At 40.2% G+C, this 6,863-nt stretch overlaps 1 protein-coding gene across 2 annotated transcripts in view; it reads left to right on the top strand.

The window, feature by feature from the left end:
• Positions 1 to 3,831: 3,831 nt before the first annotated feature.
• The window catches only part of LOC139592806 (rap1 GTPase-activating protein 1-like), a 44,565-nt gene continuing 41,533 nt past the window's right edge, over positions 3,832 to 6,863 (top strand). Inside the window, exon 1 of one of the 2 annotated variants that reach the window (XM_071433091.1) lies at positions 3,832 to 3,991. The gene's annotated coding sequence lies outside the window, so the exon portion shown is untranslated. The other variant, XM_071433090.1, reaches the window with a different exon arrangement.

Below are 6,863 nucleotides of genomic sequence, written 5' to 3'. Positions count from 1 at the left end.
CTATCCTCACATCTTGCTCTCTGAGTTATCCTCTTGTTGAGCCTCTGTGATATATGGCCAGGGCAAGACTTGCCCTGGACTTTGCTGGATGATACAAACTATGATTTTCCAAGTACTTGCACATATGCCAAGAAAATTTTTACCTGCTGAATGATTAGAGAACTTGATTTCTGGGTGGAAACCATCAGTGACAAATTTCAACTTGGTTAGAACTTGAAGCTCTTACATATTATACTGAAATTATGAACTTTGACCTTTTGAACATTTCATGCCACAGATTTTCTAACATGCAGTGGATAAAACCATAGAATAAATTAGTATGAAAAGGTCTCATTTAGGTCAACTGTGCACTAAATGGTCAACTTCAAAGCTAGAAGGGCCTTGTATGTATATCTCTGAAGATTTCCAAGAATGATATTACTCAGTCTTGGCACTTCTTAGTACTGAATCACCCTCATAGAAAGAACAAATTTTTCCTTGAATATAGCTGAAATTTTCCTTGGTGCAACCTGAATGTTGTCACTTGTCCTTTTGCTGTGCCTATAGTGATGAACCTAGATGTCACTTCTGTGGAGGAGATGCTTCATCTTTTCCGAATTGTGGCCATTCCAGTCTTCTCTGAAATTAGCAAGCAATCTCATAATTTCCTTCTTAATGAATTTTCCTTGTTGACAAATTTCCAAAGTTATACTATCAAAATCCCCCCATTTCCCCAATTCATTCAGTACTGACAGACAGATAAATTGATAAATATTTCTCATAAAATTAAGTTTTACTAGCTGGCAATTTTGCTCAAAACTTAAATGTAAACTGAGTCATTATCCTAGGGCTCTGGAGAGAGACTGATGCTGCACTGATATCATGGGCCAGTTTAAAATCCAGTTGCTTGCAAAGGAGTCCTGCCATATCCCTTTTCCATTGGCCACTTGTTCCAGTCCCCTTCATTGCACCACCACTGGCATTCAGGATGTCACCAGGACCCACTGGCTGATCTGAGTGGGGCTCTCCTGTGTCAGCACGGTATGGAGGCATCTCAAGCTGTTTATACAGCTGTACTGATGGACTCAGAACTCTGTTTCCTTTCTGTGGCCCTGGGAGATAGTGAGAGTTAGTATCTCTGTGCCAGTTTATCCTTATGTGCAGCAGTGGTAATAACGGGAACCAATATCAGTAATGAATTGTGAGATATGCAAATTACGGTGGCAAGGAAGTGGGAAGTGTTTGTATCTATATGGAAACAATTTCTTCTACAGTCTTGTCGGAACCCAGGAAATTCCTCTGGCTGCCCTGGGCTCAGAGACCTTGGCACAGAGCCCAAGACTCGTGTGCCTTTGATCTTGACCCATGGAAAAACAATTACCAACCTTTATATGAAGAATTACAAGTCAAAAGAGTTTAAGTAGCATAATAGTTTATTTGTCACAGGGTTAAAAATAGATTTTTTGGGGTTTTTAGAATGGGGGTTCAGGGGGCAAGATGGAGGAATCTGGGAGTGTCCAGCCTTTCTCCTTCTTCTTCTTGGCCTCCATCTTCTGCTGTGATGTTGGCACTTTTAGATTGGTTTAGAGTAGAAGCTCACTGCCTAACATAGGTGATAGGTATTGGAAAGTTATTGTGAATATTGTATACGTAGTTTTTAGTATAAAAAGACAACACCGCCTCTGAGGCGGGCAAAGTGCCTCTGACTGTCTTGCTGAGCAGACCTCAGCAGGTCAGGAGAAAGAATTTTATAGCTAAGATACAATAAACAATCTTGAGACTGAGAACTGAAGAGTTCTGACTCCTTCTTTGACTGCCAGGCTGGGAAAAGAGATTTTCTAACGCAGCTTGGGGTCACTCTGACCAGCAGAGATTCCGAGACAGTTTTACAGACATATGGGAAGACCCAGTCAGTTTATAATCAAATGGTGATTTAAAGACTTGTATGAAGGGCAGGGTGTTAAAATTATATTGATCAGGTTATGAATAATACTCATTTTTAGTATATAATACTAAATTGTATGCAGTATATAAATTGTATATATACTATATAATATGAATAATACTAAATTGTAAGATACCAAAATAGTCATACAATTAGTCCAGTAAGAGTCTAATATTCTGAAAAATATTCATAAATCTATGCTCCTATATCTGTAGGTAAATGCACAGGTATATTTGATGCTAACTGAAAAGCCAAAAATTACTGTTTTCTAATATTTATAATTATGATTTTCTTACTGTTATTGAGTTTTACCATGTCTTGTTCTTAGTCTGCTTTTCTGGAAATAAAACTTACTTTAAACAGTCTGCCTGTGCCTTATATACCTGTATACCATTATTCCTTTACAACCTCTGTAATAGCTCTCTTTTACCAAAATTAGGGTATCAAGGTCTCAAAGATAATTTGTTGATTTGATAATTTTCTTAAAATTATGTTCTGATAACTTGATAATTTTTGCTTTGATAATTATCTCACTGAGCCTTTTTTCTGTTATCTCAGAGAAAAGGCTCCTTTAAATTTAATTAAAATGGCCAATGAGGAAAAAAGATCCAAAGGAGGGAAAGGTTTCAAACCTCATCAAAGATCCAGCACAAGAGATGGGTCTTGTAACTGCTCCAGCATGCTCAATCAGAGTTCTTGGACCTGGAACAACTGCACAAAACAAATCTTTGGGAAATTTGTTGTTATTCCATCCATAGAACTTGGTGGTTCCAATGCTCATACGAAAACAGAAAAGGTGATGACTTTTTCTTAATTTAAATTAAAACTTTTCCAGCCTGCAGAATTGTGGAGAAATGCTTGACAAAGCTTGATCTGTAAAGTTTTGAAAATGAGAAGATAATTGAAAACAATCAGAGTACCCTCTTAAAAAGAGTTGCTGGTCTTCAGGAGTTTTACTCATAACTGTAGTTGCAATACCAACGTTTTCTATTTGGCATTTTATTTTTAATGTAATTTCAGGATATTCTTCACTACTTCTGGTAAAATTCCTGCAGACATTGTTTTCAAAAGATGGGAAAAGTTAAATGGGGCAGAAAAGCCATGATGACCTACTGTTTGAGCACTCTGGCTTGTTTTTTTTTTTTTTAATTTGTCTCTGTGGTGATTCTGGCACAGCTATGATCATGGGAAGAATTAACAGAACAAATTAATGTGATGTTTGAGATGACACAGCAGGAGGGTCCCCAGCAAACTGATGGCACTGGGATGATTCAGGGTGAGTTACTCCAGTGCAAAATGGAGCAGTTGATTTGTCCTGGGATTTCAACCTAATTTTGCTGTGAGGCAGATCTAGAACATTCACCCAGTTGTGGGCAGTAGCCCTCTACAAAGGCAAAATGCTTTAAATGCCTTGACCCAGGTCTGCCAGAATTCATTTTACCTTTGCCTAAGACTGGTACCACATAAGAATCCTTTAATTATCTACAAAAATTGCGACTGAAGAATCATTCCAACCCACAGGTCAGTCTCATGATTCATGATGACCAAAAGCATTTACAGAAAGTACCATGTCATCCTGTCCCCTTAAATTATCCTCTCCCTGTGCCTATGCTACGGGACTAAATCAGTACTACGTAATCATGTTTCAGATTTTTCCAGTCTTCTACTTTCCCTTCCTGCTCTGATCTATACACATGAATTGGCATGACCCAGTTCACTGTCACCAAATAACAGTCATTATACTTGAGAAGACTAGGAAAATGTGCTTTCCTCTGGTAAAAAAAAAACCCGACAAAACACCAAAAAACCAAACCTAACAAAACCAAAAAGCCTTCTTTCATTTTTAAAGGTCATCCCTGCAGGTCTTAGATTTGAAGCGCAGGGAGCAGGATGTGGATGTACAGAGCTGCCTGTCTTCCACCTCTGGAGCTGCCAGTCTGTCCCCTTCTGCCAGGGCAAATCTCTGCTTAAGAGCACAGCTGCTCCACAGGCTGGCTGTTCAATCGACAATGATCTCTAGTTTCAAGTGTGACAGCACCGACCTGCTCGATCTCCATTCAGCTGCAGGTGGGGGCAGCGGAAGGGAAAGGGAGGGAGGGAGAGGGAGGACACTGCAACCTACGTGAATAATTGATAGTGCAAGGAAAGGAGAGCAGCTGGGTTCCCTGTCTCCATCTGCTCACCAGCTGGGGATGAGAGATCCTTGCTCAGGTAGGGGATGAAGAGCTTAGCTGCTTTTATTCTCGTCTTGCTTGCAATGCCAATTAAAAATATTTTGCATCTAGAAGGAATGGGAGCAAAGCTAGGTGGGGGAGGGTTGATCCAGATCTTCTCTGCTGCTTGTGTGGCGTTGTGTAATGGATAGAGTTTGGGGCAGTTTCAGCCTCATCAGGGAAAGTGTGTGTGCTTTTTAAAAGACATTGTGCTATTCTGCATTGTGTAGAGAAGCAGTTGCAGAGAGAGAAATGGAGAGTGGAGGTGGGGAGAGCGGATGTCTGTGTAGGAAATGAAACAAACTAAAGGGATGGGGGGGCATGAGAGAGGGTCTGCCTAGACTCAAAGGAATCCCACCCTGATTATGTCAGTCCTGGACATAAAATGAGGAGTCCAAGTGCGCTGCGGGAGGTGCTGTCTGTGCACACCCGGTGCTATATTTAGAAACTGTGTGCATAGATCTGTGGAAACAGCTGATGTGAGAACATGTGTGTTTCTGTCTGTGGATGCAGCTATGAGTTTGTGTAATATTGAAGTAAAACTTAAAAAAATACAGGTTTTGCCCTGAAGAGTTTACCCTTGAAGGATATACTGCTGTGTTTATGTGGTACTGCGCAGCTTCCGTGGAGCTGCTGATGTTCTTACAATGACTCAATTAACAGAATTGCAGGGACCAGTTTCTGTGTTACAGCTAATACAGACTTCTCCTATGTGAGCAAGAGAAAATGCTAATGAAATGAAACACATTGAAAAAATCTGCTAACAAAGATGGGAAAATACATTGCAAAAGATATAGACAGCAATTACTGTAATACATATATTAATGTGCGTACATACATATATTAATGTACAAGGATACCTGAAAGAACAAAAACTTATATCCCAGTTCCTAAAACACGTCACCACTATAAAATGCCTAATGATCCATGCAGGTACGGACACATATAGGGATTAAAATCTGAGACTGTAAGTACACTGTATTAGTCACATAAGAACACAAGTATTAATAGGAGCTGAATCTACTTACTGCAACAGAAGGCTTATAACAGAGAATATTTTTGCATCAGCAGGGTAAATAGTAACAATCGCTGGCTTGATTGTAAGTTGAGGAACAGAAGCGGTCCTGTGATTTGCTTACATGTGATTTATTCATATTGCTCTTGCTAAAGGAAGGTAATTAGAACAGTAATTAGGGTATTTAATAATTGTTTGTTGTTTTGCTTATGCGTGTTGAGGGCTTTGTACACAACTGGAGTTACACAGAAGGTTAGGTAAAGCTGTGAGGCAGCTAAATGAAAGCTGAGTTCAGTGTGGTTTTGTACGTGAACAAAGTTGGCTCTTGTCTGTTGTGGCAAGCTGCCGAAGAACAAGAATGGCAGAAAGACCTGAGCCTCTCTGTATGCTTTGCTTTCACCATGGCCAGGCTTGATAGCGCTGCTGATAATGACCCTGAGATGGGGGAGGGCAGTAGTTACTGCTGGCAGCCCTCTCTAACAGCAAAAAATAATGTCTCTTCCTCCTTCCTAGATGCAGCAGAAATGGCAAGCTTGGCTCTTTGCCTTGGTCCAGTCACATCTCTACTCAGAGATTCAGGTGAATGAGTTAAGACCTGCTTGTGCAGAGAGCAGCTGCTCTATTCAGTGCCCTGGGTCCATTTAGGAGGCATTTGAGTTGGAGTGAGGATGTATGAATTATCCCATGCTTCAGCATCAGATCTTCTGGGGAATTACAAGAGGTAGACAAAAGGAAATTGAGTCACCTTGGCTCCATGCAAGTTACTAAAAACAGCAAGTGGACCCTTTCTTTGTCCATTCAAAGTTGTCACCTATCTTGATTCCTTACTCTTACAGTCTCTTTGCCCACCCACAGAAACTTGAAGTCCCCATAATAATTTCTATCCAGGTCTTTCAAGAGTAGAATTTATAGGAAGCATTAGGATGAAAATGGTGCATTCATCCCCAAAACCTTGAAATAACTCCTTGCTTTCTGCATTTTTCTTTTTTCTCTATCTGCTAGCTCATATTTTCTGCCTGGTCTGTCTCCATACTGTTTGCACTCTTCCTTTACATCTTTTCCTAGCTCTCTGGCAAATTCTGTCTCCTGTTCTGTGTCTTCTTCATTAGTTAGGAAAAACCCAGTGCGAGGCTGACATTTGGCGTAAGGCTGTAGTTGCTGCTTTTATAGGTCTTGATGTAAAGAGAATAAATGACATCATCCTGTGGAATGAAAGTGAGAGGCACAGGGAAAAAAAAAAAAAAACGTGTCCAGAAGAACTCTGTGTTCTCATTTAAACACAGGTATATTCATATTTTTCTATAGCAGACCATGTTTTTTCTTTTTTTTTTTTTTAATCAGGAATGACAATCTGTTGATGAGCGAATGGAAATACATGTGGTTAAGGCATTTGTGACCTCTGAAAAATTGAGCCTCCCTAGTTTACACATTGCATCAATGAGCTATTTCATAAGGGGTGCAGAGCCAAATCTCTGCAGTACTTGATGTATGTCAGATCCAAATGACACGGATTTAGATTTAGTGGATGCAGTATCTTCCTAGCCTTCCCTTTAAAAGAATGGGGATTTGGGGAGAACTGCTTTGATGCTCACTTTCCTCACTGGATATTGAGAACCTGAAGATGTGATGTTGTTCTACAGCAGAGTTGAATAAGCGAAACCCCTCTGCTGTCCCTGTCTAACGCTGTGCTTGTGTTGCCCTCACACAAGCT

This window comes from Agelaius tricolor, unplaced genomic scaffold (assembly GCF_023055355.1).
Source record: "Agelaius tricolor isolate 1412-34295 unplaced genomic scaffold, bAgeTri1.0.p SCAF_9, whole genome shotgun sequence".
In the NCBI taxonomy this organism is placed as follows: Eukaryota; Metazoa; Chordata; class Aves; order Passeriformes; family Icteridae; genus Agelaius; species Agelaius tricolor.
Note: the sequence above shows the minus strand (reverse complement) of the source record. Positions and strands in the feature narration are given on the sequence as shown.